Source organism: Schistocerca gregaria, chromosome 11, assembly GCF_023897955.1.
Source record: "Schistocerca gregaria isolate iqSchGreg1 chromosome 11, iqSchGreg1.2, whole genome shotgun sequence".
Lineage (NCBI taxonomy): Eukaryota > Metazoa > Arthropoda > Insecta > Orthoptera > Acrididae > Schistocerca > Schistocerca gregaria.
Window position 1 is genome coordinate 133,907,144 of NC_064930.1, and position 14,310 is coordinate 133,921,453.

Consider the following 14,310-nt stretch of genomic DNA (forward strand, 5'->3'; position numbering starts at 1 on the left):
CACGGACGGATTTCTCAGGTTTTTACTACATATGAACACTTTCCACATTCTCCCGTGCAACGCGGCTGCTAGTCCTCCTTTCATGCAAAATCTTAAGTTCCTAGCTCATGTCCAAGGCACCAAAGAAGGGTAAAAGTCAATAATCAATAAATAAAACTTGAATTGTACTACTTCTTACTGGCTATTACATCAACTTCGAAGCTTCATCTGTGTTCTACTATTGTGCTTTTAGTGTCTCAGCTTACCGTAGCACGCGACATAGCATTGCAGTCGAGAAGTACAACCGTTTCAGAGAGAAGTGCGGCCCCTGTGACAATCTGGCTTTAAGTCGATTCAATAACAAACGACGAACATGTACGGATTTCTCAGGTTCTTACTACACATGTTTTCACATTCTCCCGTGCAACGCGGCTGCTAGTCCTCCTTTCATGCAAAATCTTTAGTTCCTAGCTCATGTCCAAAGCACTAAAGAAGGGTAAAAAGCCAATAGTCCATAACTAAAACTTGAATTGTACAACTTCCTACTGGCTATTACATTAACTTCGAAGCTTCATCTGTGTTCTACTATGGTGCTTTTAGTGTCTCCGCATGCCGCAGCACGCGACATAGCTTTGCAGACGATATGTACAACCGTTTTAGAGAGAAGAGCGGCCAATGTGACGATCTGGCTTTAAGTCGATTCGATAACAAATGACGAACACGGACGTATTTCTCAGGTTTTTACTACAAATGAACACTTTTCACATTCTAACGTGCAACGCGGCTGCTAGTCCTCATTTCATGCAAAATCTTAAGTTCCTAGCTCATGTCCAAGGCACCAAAGAAGGGTAAAAAGTCAATAATCGATACTTAAACTTGAATTGTACTACTTCTTACTGGCTATTACATCAACTTAGAAGCTTCATCTATGTTCTACTATGGTGCTTTTGTGACTCCAGATACCGCAGCACGCGACATAGCTTTGCAGACGATAAATGTAACCATTTCGGAGAGAAGAGCGGCCAATGTGACGATCTGGCTTTAAGTCGATTCGATAACAATTGACGAAAACGGACGGATTTCTCAGGTTTTTACTACATATGAAAACTTTTCACATTCTCCCGTGCAACGCGGCTGCTAGTCCTCCTTTCATGCAAAATCTTATGTTCCTAGCTCATGTCCAAGGCACCAAAGAAGGGTAAATAGTCAATAATCCATAACTAAAACTTGAATTGTACTACTTCTTACTGGCAATTACATCAACTTAGAAGCTTTATCTGTGTTCTACTATATTGCTTTTAGAGTCTCCGCATACTGCAGCACGCGACATATCTTGGCAGACGATAAGTACAACCGTTTCAGAGAGAAAAGCGGCCAATGTGACGATCTGGCTTTAAGTCGATTCGATAACAAATGACGACAACGGACGGATTTCTCAGGTTTTTACTACATATGAACACTTTTCACATTCTCCCGTGCAACGCGGCTCCTAGTCCTCAATTCATGCAAAATCTTAAGTTCCTAGCTCATGTCCAAGGCACCAAAGAAGGCTAAAAAGTCAATAATCCATAAGTAAAACTTGAATTGTACTACTTCTTACTGGCTACTACATCAACTTAGAAGCTTCATCAGTTTTCTACTATGGTGCTTTTAGTGTATCCGCATACGGCTGCACGCGACATAGCTTTGCAGGCGATAAATGTCACCGTTTCAGACAGAAGAGCGGCCAATGTGACGATCTGGCTTTAAGTCGATTCGATAACAAATGAAGAAAACGGACGGTTTTCTAAGGTTTCTACTACATATGAACACTTCTCAGATTCTCCCGTGCAACGCGGCTGCTAGTCCTCCTTTCATGCAAAATCTTAAGTTCCTAGCTCATGTCCAAGGCACCAAAGAAGGGTAAATAGTCAATATTCCATAACTAAAACTTGAATTGTACTACTTCTTACTGGCTATTACATCAACTTCGAAGCTTCATCTGTGTTCTACTATGGTGCTTTTAGTGTCTCCGCATACCGTAGCACGCGACATAGCATTGCAGGCGGTAAGTACAGCCGTTTCAGAGAGAAGTGCGGCCACTGTGACGATCTGGCTTTAAGTCGATTCGATAACAAACGACGAACACGTACGGATTTCTCAGGTATTTACAACATATGAACACTTTTCACAATCTCCCGTGCAACGCGGCTGCTAGTCCTCCTTTCATGCTAAATCTTAAGTTCCTAGCTCATGTAAAGAACCAAAGAAAGGGAAAAAGTCAATAATCCATAACTAAAACTTGAATTGTACTACTTCTTACTGGCTAATACATCAACTTAGAAGCTTCATCTGTGTTCTACGATGGTGCTTTTAGTGTCTCCGCATACCGCAGCACGCGACATAGCTTTGCAGACGATAAGTACAACCGTTTCAGAGAGAAGAGCGGTCGATGTGACGATCTGGCTTTAAGTCGATTCGATAACAAATGACGAACACGGACGGATTTCTCAGGTTTTTACTACATATGAACACTTTTCACATTCTCCCGTGCAACGCGGCTGCTAGTCCTCATTTCATGCAAAATATTAAGTTCCTAGCTCATGTCCAAGGCACCAAAGAAGGGTAAAAAGTAAATAATCCATAACTAAAACTTGAATTGTACTACTTCTCACTGGCTATTACATCAACCTAGAAGCTTTATCTGTGTTCTACTATATTGCTTTTAGAGTCTCCGCATACCGCAGCACGCGACATATCTTGGCACGCGATAAGTACAACCGTTTCAGAGAGAAGAGCGGCCAATATGACGATCTGGCTTTAAGTAGATTCGATAACAAATGACGAAAACGGACGGATTTCTCAGGTTTTTACTACATATGAAATCTTTTCACATTCTCCCGTGCAACTCGGCTGCTAGTCCTCATTTCATGCAAAATCTTAAGTTCCTAGCTCATGTCCAAGGCACCAAAGAAGGGTAAAAAGTCAATAATCCATTAGTAAAACTTGAATTGTACTACTTCTCACTGGCTACTACATCAACTTAGAAGCATCATCTGTGTTCTACTATGGTGCTTTTAGTGTATCCGCATACCGCAGCACGCGACATAGCTTTGCAGGCGATAAATGTAACCGTTTCAGAGAGAAGAGCGGCCAATGTGCCAATCTGGCTTTAAGTCGATTCGATAACAAATGACGAAAACGGACGGATTTCTCAGGTTTTTACTACATATGAACGCTTTTCACATTCTCCCGTGCAACGTGGCTGCTAGTCCTCCATTCATGCAAAATATTAAGTTCCTAGCTCATGTCCAAGGCACCAAAGAAGGGTAAAAAGTCAATAATCGATACCTAAAACTTGAATTGTACTACTTCTTACTGGCTATTACATCAACTTAGAAGCTTCATCTGTGTTCTTCTATGGTGCTTTTAGTGTCTCCGCATGCCGCAGCACGCGACATAGCTTTGCAGACGATAAATGAAACCATTTCAGACAGAAGAGCGGCCAATGTGACGATCTGGCTTTAAGTCGATTCGATAACAAATGACGAACACGGACGGAATCTCAGGTTTTTACTACATATGAACACTTTTCACATTCTCACGTGCAACGCGGCTGCTAGTCCTGCTTTCATGCAAAATCTTAAGTTCCTTGCTCATGTCCAAGGCACCAAAGCCAGCTAAAAAGTCAATAATCGATACCTAAAACTTGAATTGTACTACTTCTTACTGGCTATTACATCAACTTAGAGGCTTCATCTGTGTTCTACTATGGTGTTTTTACTGTCCCCGCACACCGCAGCACCCGACATAGCTTTACAGACGATAAGTACAACCGTTTCAGAGAGAAGAGCGGTCAATGTGACGATCTGGCTTTAAGTCGATTCGATAACAAATGACGAACACGGACGTATTTCTCAGGTTTTTACTACATATGAACACTTTTCACATTCTACCGTGCAACGCGGCTGCTAGTCCTCATTTCATGCAAAATCTTATTTTCCTAACCCATGTCCAAGGCACCAAAGAAGGGTAAAAAGTCAATAATCGATACCTAAAACTTGAATTTTACTACTTCTTACTGGCTATTACATCAACTTAGAAGCTTCATCTGTGTTCTACTATGGTGCTTTTAGTGTATCCGCATACCGCAGCACGCGACATAGCTTTGCAGACGATAAATGTAACCGTTTCAGACAGAAGAGCGGCCAATGTGACGATCTGGCTTTAAGTCGATTCGATAACAAATGACGAAATCGGACGGGTTTCTCTGGTTTTTACTACATATGAACACTTTTCACATTCTCCCGTGCAACGCGGCTGCTAGTCCTCCTTTCATGCAAAATCTTAAGTTCCTATCTCATGTCCAAGGCACCAAAGCCATCTAAAAAATCAATAATCGATACCTAAAACTTGAATTGTACTACTTCTTACTGGCTATTACATCAACTTAGAGGCTTCATCTGTGTTCTACTATGGTGCGTTTAGTGTCCCCGCACACCGCAGCACGCGACATAGCTTTGCAGACGATAAGTACAACCGTTTCAGAGAGAAGAGCGGCCAATGTGACGATCTGGCCTTAAGTCGATTCGATAACAACTGACGAAAACGGACGGATTTCTCAGGTTTTTACTACATATGAACACTTTTCACATTCTCCCGTGCCACGCAGCTGCTCGTCCGCATTTCATGCAAAATCTTAATTTCGTAGCTCATGTCCAAGGCACCAAAGAAGGGAAAAAGTCAATAATAGATACCTAAAACTTGAATTGTACTACATCTTACTGGCTATTACATCAACTTAGATGCTTCATCTGTGTTCTACTATGGAGCTTTTAGTGACTCCACATACCGCAGCACGCGACATAGCTTTGCAGACGATAAATGTAACCGTTTCACAGAGAAGAGCGGCCAATGTGACGATCTGGCTTTAAGTCGATTCGATAACAAATGACGAAAACGGACGGATTTCTCAGGTTGTTACTACATATGAACACTTTTCACATTCTCCCGTGCAACGCGGCTGCTAGTCCTCCTTTCATGCAAAAGCTTAAGTTCCTAGCTCATGTCCAAGGCACCAAAGAAGGGTAAATAGTCAATAATCAATAACTAAAACTTGAATTATACTACTTCTTACTGGCTATTACATCAACTTAGAAGCTTCATCTGTGTTCTACTATGGTGCTTTTAGTGTCTCCGCATACCGCAGCACGCGACATAGCATTGCAGACGATAAGTACAACCGTTTCAGAGAGAAGAGCGGCGAATGTGACGATCTGGCTTTAAGTCGATTCGTTAAACAAGTGACGAACACGGACGGATTTCTCAGGTTTTTACTACATATGAACACTTTCCACATTATCCCGTGCAACGCGGCTGCTAGTCCTCCTTTCATGCAAAATCTTAAGTTCCTAGCTCATGTCCAAGGCACCAAAGAAGGGTGAAAAGTCAATAACCGATAAATAAAACTTGAATTGTACTTCTTCTTACTGGCTATTACATCAACTTCGAAGCTTCATCTGTGTTCTACTATGGTGCTTTTAGTGTCTCAGCATACCGTAGCACGCGACATAGCATTGCTGGCGAGAAGTACAACCGATTCAGAGAGAAGTGCGGCCCCTGTGACAATCTGGCTTTAAGTCGATTCAATAACAAACGACGAACACGTACGGATTTCTCAGGTTCTTACTACACATGTTTTCACATTCTCCCGTGCAACGCGGCTGCTAGTCCTCCTTTCATGCAAAATCTTTAGTTCCTAGCTCATGGCCAAAGCACTAAAGAAGGGTAAAAAGTCAATAATCGATACCTAAAACTTGAATTGTACTACTTCCTACTGGCTATTACATCAACTTCGAAGCTTCATCTGTGTTCTACTATGGTGCTTTTAGAGTCTCCGCATACCGCAGCACGCGACATAGCATTGCAGACGATAAGTACAACCGTTTCAGACAGAAGAGCGGCCAATATGACGATCTGGCTTTAAGTAGATTCGATAACAAATGACGAAAACGGACGTATTTCTCAGGTTTTTACTACATATGAAATCTTTTCACATTCTCCCGTGCAATTAGGCTGCTAGTCCTCATTTCATGCAAAATCTTAAGTTCCTAGCTCATGTCCAAGGCACCAAAGAAGGGTAAAAAGTCAATAATCCATAAGTAAAACTTGAATTGTACTACTTCTTACTGGCTACTACATCAACTTAGAAGCCTCATCTGTGTTCTACTATGGTGCTTTTAGTGTATCCGCATACCTCAGCACGCGACATAGCTTTGCAGGCGATAAATGTAACCGTTTCAGACAGAAGAGCGGCCAATGTGACGATCTGGCTTTACGTCGATTCGATAACAAATGAAGAAAACGGACGTTTTTCTAAGGTTTCTGCTACATATGAACACTTCTCACATTCTCCCGTGCAACGCGGCTGCTAGTCCTCCTTTCATGCAAAATCTTAAGTTCGTAGCTCATGTCCAAGGCACCGAAGAAGGGTAAAAGTCAATAATCCTTAACTAAAACTTGAATTGTACTACTTCTTACTGGCTATTACCTCAGCTTGGAAACTTCATCTGTGTTCTACTACGGTGCTTTTAGTGTCTCCGCATACCGCAACACGCGACATAGCTTTGCAGACGATAAATGTAACCGTTTCAGAAAGAAGAACGGCCAATGTGACGATCTGGCATCAAGTCGATTCGATAACAAATGACGAGAACGGACGGATTTCTCTGGTTTTTACTACATATGAACACTTTTCACATTCTCCCGTGCAACGCGGCTGCTAGTCCTCCTTTCATGCAAAATCTTAAGTTCCCAGCTCATGTCCAAGGCACCAGAGAAGGGTAAAATGTCAATAATCGATACTTAAGCTTGAATTGTACTACTTCTTACTGGCTATTACATCAACTTAGAAGCTTCATCTATGTTCTACTATGGTGCTTTTGTGACTCCAGATACCGCAGCACGCGACATAGCTTTGCAGACGATAAATGTAACCATTTCGGAGAGAAGAGCGGCCAATGTGACGATCTGGCTTTAAGTCGATTCGATAACAATTGACGAAAACGGACGGATTTCTCAGGTTTTTACTACATATGAAAACTTCTCACATTCTCACGTGCAACGCGGCTGCTAGTCCTCCTTTCATGCAAAATCTTAAGTTCCTAGCTCATGTCCAAGGCACCAAAGAACGGTAAATAGTCAATAATCTATAACAAAAACTTGAATTGTACTACTTCTTACTGGCTATTACATCAACTTCGAAGCTTCATCTGTGTTCTACTATGGTGCTTTTAGAGTCTCCGCATACCGCAGCACGCGACATATCTTGGCAGACGATAAGTACAACCGTTTCAGAGAGAAGAGCGGCCAATGTGACGATCTGGCTTTAAGTCGATTCGATAACAATTGACGAAAACGGACGGATTTCTCAGGTTTTTACTACATATGAACACTTTTCACATACTCCCGTGAAACGCGGCTGCTAGTCCTGCTTTCATGCAAAATCTTAAGTTCCTTGCTCATGTCCAAGGCACAAAAGCCAGCTAAAAAGTCAATAATCGATACCTAAAACTTGAATTGTACTACTTCTTACTGGCTATTACATCAACTTAGAGGCTTCATCTGTGTTCTACTATCGTGTTTTTACTGTCCCCGCACACCGCAGCACCCGACATAGCTTGGCAGACGATAGGTACAACCGTTTCAGAGAGAAGAGCGGTTAAAGTGACGATCTGGCTTTAATTCGAGTCGATAACAAATGACGGACACGGACGTATTTCTCAGGTTTTTACTACATATGAACACTTTTCACATTCTCCCGTGCAACGCGGCTGCTAGTCCTCCTTTCATGCAAAATCTTAAGTTCCTAGCTCATGTCCAAGGCACCAAAGAAGGGTAAAAAGTCAATAATCCATACCTAAATCTTGAATTGTGCTACTTCTTATTGGCTATTACATCAACTTAGAGGCTTCATCTGTGTTCTACTGTGGTGCTTTTTGTATATCCGCATGCCGCTGCACGCGACATAGCTTTGCAGACGATAAGTACAACCGTTTCAGAGAGAAGAGCGGCCAATGTGACGACCTGGCCTTAAGTCGATTCGATAACAACTGACGAAAACGGACGGATTTCTCAGGTTTTTACTACATATGAACACTTTTCACATTCTACAGTGCCACGCAGCTGCTAGTCCTCATTTCATGCAAAATCTTAAGTTCCTAGCTCATGTCCAAGGCACCAAAGAAGGGTAAATAGTCAATAATCCATAACTAAAACTTGAATTCTACAACTTCTTACTGGCTATTACATCAACTTTGAAGCTTCATCTGTGTTCTACTATGGTGCTTTTAGTGACTCCACATACCGCAGCACGCGACATAGCTTTGCAGACGATAAATGTAACCGTTTCAGACAGAAGAGATCTGGCTTTAAGTCGATTCGTTAAACAAGTGACGAACACGGACGGATTTCTCAGGTTTTTACTACATATGAACACTTTCCACATTATCCCGTGCAACGCGGCTGCTAGTCCTCCTTTCATGCAAAATCTTAAGTTCCTAGCTCATGTCCAAGGCACCAAAGAAGGGTGAAAAGTCAATAACCGATAAATAAAACTTGAATTGTACTTCTTCTTACTGGCTATTACATCAACTTCGAAGCTTCATCTGTGTTCTACTATGGTGCTTTTAGTGTCTCAGCATACCGTAGCACGCGACATAGCATTGCTGGCGAGAAGTACAACCGATTCAGAGAGAAGTGCGGCCCCTGTGACAATCTGGCTTTAAGTCGATTCAATAACAAACGACGAACACGTACGGATTTCTCAGGTTCTTACTACACATGTTTTCACATTCTCCCGTGCAACGCGGCTGCTAGTCCTCCTTTCATGCAAAATCTTTAGTTCCTAGCTCATGGCCAAAGCACTAAAGAAGGGTAAAAAGTCAATAATCGATACCTAAAACTTGAATTGTACTACTTCCTACTGGCTATTACATCAACTTCGAAGCTTCATCTGTGTTCTACTATGGTGCTTTTAGAGTCTCCGCATACCGCAGCACGCGACATAGCATTGCAGACGATAAGTACAACCGTTTCAGACAGAAGAGCGGCCAATATGACGATCTGGCTTTAAGTAGATTCGATAACAAATGACGAAAACGGACGTATTTCTCAGGTTTTTACTACATATGAAATCTTTTCACATTCTCCCGTGCAATTAGGCTGCTAGTCCTCATTTCATGCAAAATCTTAAGTTCCTAGCTCATGTCCAAGGCACCAAAGAAGGGTAAAAAGTCAATAATCCATAAGTAAAACTTGAATTGTACTACTTCTTACTGGCTACTACATCAACTTAGAAGCCTCATCTGTGTTCTACTATGGTGCTTTTAGTGTATCCGCATACCTCAGCACGCGACATAGCTTTGCAGGCGATAAATGTAACCGTTTCAGACAGAAGAGCGGCCAATGTGACGATCTGGCTTTACGTCGATTCGATAACAAATGAAGAAAACGGACGTTTTTCTAAGGTTTCTGCTACATATGAACACTTCTCACATTCTCCCGTGCAACGCGGCTGCTAGTCCTCCTTTCATGCAAAATCTTAAGTTCGTAGCTCATGTCCAAGGCACCGAAGAAGGGTAAAAGTCAATAATCCTTAACTAAAACTTGAATTGTACTACTTCTTACTGGCTATTACCTCAGCTTGGAAACTTCATCTGTGTTCTACTACGGTGCTTTTAGTGTCTCCGCATACCGCAACACGCGACATAGCTTTGCAGACGATAAATGTAACCGTTTCAGAAAGAAGAACGGCCAATGTGACGATCTGGCATCAAGTCGATTCGATAACAAATGACGAGAACGGACGGATTTCTCTGGTTTTTACTACATATGAACACTTTTCACATTCTCCCGTGCAACGCGGCTGCTAGTCCTCCTTTCATGCAAAATCTTAAGTTCCCAGCTCATGTCCAAGGCACCAGAGAAGGGTAAAATGTCAATAATCGATACTTAAGCTTGAATTGTACTACTTCTTACTGGCTATTACATCAACTTAGAAGCTTCATCTATGTTCTACTATGGTGCTTTTGTGACTCCAGATACCGCAGCACGCGACATAGCTTTGCAGACGATAAATGTAACCATTTCGGAGAGAAGAGCGGCCAATGTGACGATCTGGCTTTAAGTCGATTCGATAACAATTGACGAAAACGGACGGATTTCTCAGGTTTTTACTACATATGAAAACTTCTCACATTCTCACGTGCAACGCGGCTGCTAGTCCTCCTTTCATGCAAAATCTTAAGTTCCTAGCTCATGTCCAAGGCACCAAAGAACGGTAAATAGTCAATAATCTATAACAAAAACTTGAATTGTACTACTTCTTACTGGCTATTACATCAACTTCGAAGCTTCATCTGTGTTCTACTATGGTGCTTTTAGAGTCTCCGCATACCGCAGCACGCGACATATCTTGGCAGACGATAAGTACAACCGTTTCAGAGAGAAGAGCGGCCAATGTGACGATCTGGCTTTAAGTCGATTCGATAACAATTGACGAAAACGGACGGATTTCTCAGGTTTTTACTACATATGAACACTTTTCACATACTCCCGTGAAACGCGGCTGCTAGTCCTGCTTTCATGCAAAATCTTAAGTTCCTTGCTCATGTCCAAGGCACAAAAGCCAGCTAAAAAGTCAATAATCGATACCTAAAACTTGAATTGTACTACTTCTTACTGGCTATTACATCAACTTAGAGGCTTCATCTGTGTTCTACTATCGTGTTTTTACTGTCCCCGCACACCGCAGCACCCGACATAGCTTGGCAGACGATAGGTACAACCGTTTCAGAGAGAAGAGCGGTTAAAGTGACGATCTGGCTTTAATTCGAGTCGATAACAAATGACGGACACGGACGTATTTCTCAGGTTTTTACTACATATGAACACTTTTCACATTCTCCCGTGCAACGCGGCTGCTAGTCCTCCTTTCATGCAAAATCTTAAGTTCCTAGCTCATGTCCAAGGCACCAAAGAAGGGTCAAAAGTCAATAATCCATACCTAAATCTTGAATTGTGCTACTTCTTATTGGCTATTACATCAACTTAGAGGCTTCATCTGTGTTCTACTGTGGTGCTTTTTGTATATCCGCATGCCGCTGCACGCGACATAGCTTTGCAGACGATAAGTACAACCGTTTCAGAGAGAAGAGCGGCCAATGTGACGACCTGGCCTTAAGTCGATTCGATAACAACTGACGAAAACGGACGGATTTCTCAGGTTTTTACTACATATGAACACTTTTCACATTCTACAGTGCCACGCAGCTGCTAGTCCTCATTTCATGCAAAATCTTAAGTTCCTAGCTCATGTCCAAGGCACCAAAGAAGGGTAAATAGTCAATAATCCATAACTAAAACTTGAATTCTACAACTTCTTACTGGCTATTACATCAACTTTGAAGCTTCATCTGTGTTCTACTATGGTGCTTTTAGTGACTCCACATACCGCAGCACGCGACATAGCTTTGCAGACGATAAATGTAACCGTTTCAGACAGAAGAGATCTGGCTTTAAGTCGATTCGATAACAAATGAAGAAAACGGACAGATTTCTCTGGTTTTTACTACATATGAACACTTTTCACATTATCACGTGCAACGCAGCTGCTAGTCCTCCCTTCATGCAAAATCTTAAGTTCCTAGCTCATGTCCAAGGCCCCAAAGAAGGGTAAAAAGACAATAATCGATACCTAAATTTTGAATTGTACTACTTCTTACTGGCTATTACATCAACTTAGAAGCTTCATCTGTGTTCTACTATGGTGCTTTTAGTGTCTCCGCATGCCGCAGCACGCGACATAGCTTTGCAGACGATAAATGTAACCGTTTCAGAGAGAAGAGCGGCCAATGTGACGATCTGGCTTTAAGTCGATTCGATAACAAATGACGAACACGGACGGATTTCTCAGGTTTTTACTACATATGAACACTTTTCACATTCTCACGTGCAACGCGGCTGCTAGTCCTGCTTTCATGCAAAATCTTAAGTTCCTTGCTCATGTCCAAGGCACCAAAGCCAGCTAAAAAGTCAATAATCGATACCTAAAACTTGAATTGTACTACTTCTTACTGGCTATTACATCAACTTAGAGGCTTCATCTGTGTTCTACTATGGTGTTTTTACTGTCCCCGCACACCGCAGCACCCGACATTGCTTTGCAGACGATAAGTATAAACGTTTCAGAGAGAAGAGCGGTCAATGTGACGATCTGGCTTTAAGTCGATTCGATAACAAATGACGAACACGGACGTATTTCTCAGGTTTTTACTACATATGAACACTATTCACATTCTACCGTGCAACGCGGCTACTAGTCCTCATTTCATGCAAAATCTTATTTTCCTAACCCATGTCCAAGGCACCAAAGAAGGGTAAAAAGTCAATAATCGATACCTAAAACTTGAATTGTACTACTTCTTACTGGCTATTACATCAACTTAGAAGCTTCATCTGTGTTATACTACGGTGCTTTTAGTGTCTCCGCATACCGCAACACGCGACATAGCTTTGCAGACGATAAATGTAACCGTTTCAAAAAGAAGAGCGGCCAATGTAACGATCTGGCTTTAAGTCTACTCGATAACAAATGACGAAAACGGACGGATTTCTCAGGTTTTTACTACATATGAACACTTTTCACATTCTCCCGTGCAACGCGGCTGCTAGTCTTCCTTTCATGCATAATCTTAAGTTCCTATCTCATGTCCAAGGCACCCAAAGCCATCTAAAAAGTCAATAATCGATACCTAAAACTTGAATTGTACTACATCTTACTGGCTATTACATCAACTTAGAGGCTTCATCTGTGTTCTACTATGGTGCTTTTAGTGTCTCCGCATGCCGCAGCAAGCGACATAGCTTTGCAGACGATAAGTACAACCGTTTTAGAGAGAAGAGCGGCCAATGTGACGATCTGGCTTTAAGTCGATTCGATAACAAATGACGAACACGGACGGATTTCTCAGGTTTTTACTACATATGAACACTTTTCACATTCTCACGTGCAACGCGGCTGCTAGTCCTCATTTCATGCAAAATCTTAAGTTCCTAGCTCACGTCCAAGGCACCAAAGAAGGGTAAAAAGTCAATAATCCATAACTAAAACTTGAATTGTACTACTTCTTACTGGCTATTACATCAACTTAGAAGCTTCATCTGTGTTCTACTATGGAGCGTTTAGTGTATCCGCATACCGCAGCACGCGACATAGCTTTGCAGATGATAAATGTAACCGTTTCAGACAGAAGAGCGGCCAATGTGACGATCTGGCTTTAAGTCGATTCGATAACAAATGAAGAACACGGACGGATTTCAAAAGTTTTTACTACATATGAACACTTTTCACATTCTCCCGTGCAACGCGGCTGCTAGTCCTCCTTTCATGCAAAATCTTAAGTTCCTAGCTCATGTCCAAGGCACCAAAGAAGGGTAAAAAGTCAATAATCGATACCTAAATCTTGAATTGTGCTACTTCTTATTGGCTATTACATCAACTTAGAAGCTTCATCTGTGTTCTACTACGGTGCTTTTAGTGTCTCCGCATGCCGCAGCACGCGACATAGCTTTGCAGACGATAAATGTAACCGTTTCAGACAGAAGAGCGGCCAATGTGACGATCTGGCTTTAAGTCGATTCGATAACAAATGACGAAGACTGACGGATTTCTCAGGTTTTTACTACATATGAACACTTTTCACATTCTCACGTGCAACGCGGCTGCTAGTCCTGCTTTCATGCAAAATCTTAAGTTCCTTGCTCATGTCCAAGGCACCAAAGCCAGCTAAAAAGTCAATAATCGATACCTAAAACTTGAATTATACTACTTCTTACTGGCTATTACATCAACTTAGAAGCTTCATCTGTGTTCTACTATGGTGCTTTTAGTGTATCCGCATACCGCAGCACGCGACATAGCTTTGCAGACGATAAATGTAACCGTTTCAGACAGAAGAGCGGCCAATGTGACGATCTGGCTTTAAGTCGATTCGATAACAAATGACGAAATCGGACGGGTTTCTCTGGTTTTTACTATATATGAACACTTTTCACATTCTCCCGTGCAACGCGGCTGCTAGTCCTCCTTTCATGCAAAATCTTTAGTTCCTATCTCATGTCCAAGGCACCAAAGCCATCTAAAAAATCAATAATCGATACCTAAAATTGAATTGTACTACTTCTTACTGGCTATTACATCAACTTAGAGGCTTCATCTGTGTTCTACTATGGTGCGTTTAGTGTCCCCGCATACCGCAGCACGCGACATAGCTTTGCAGACGATAAGTACAA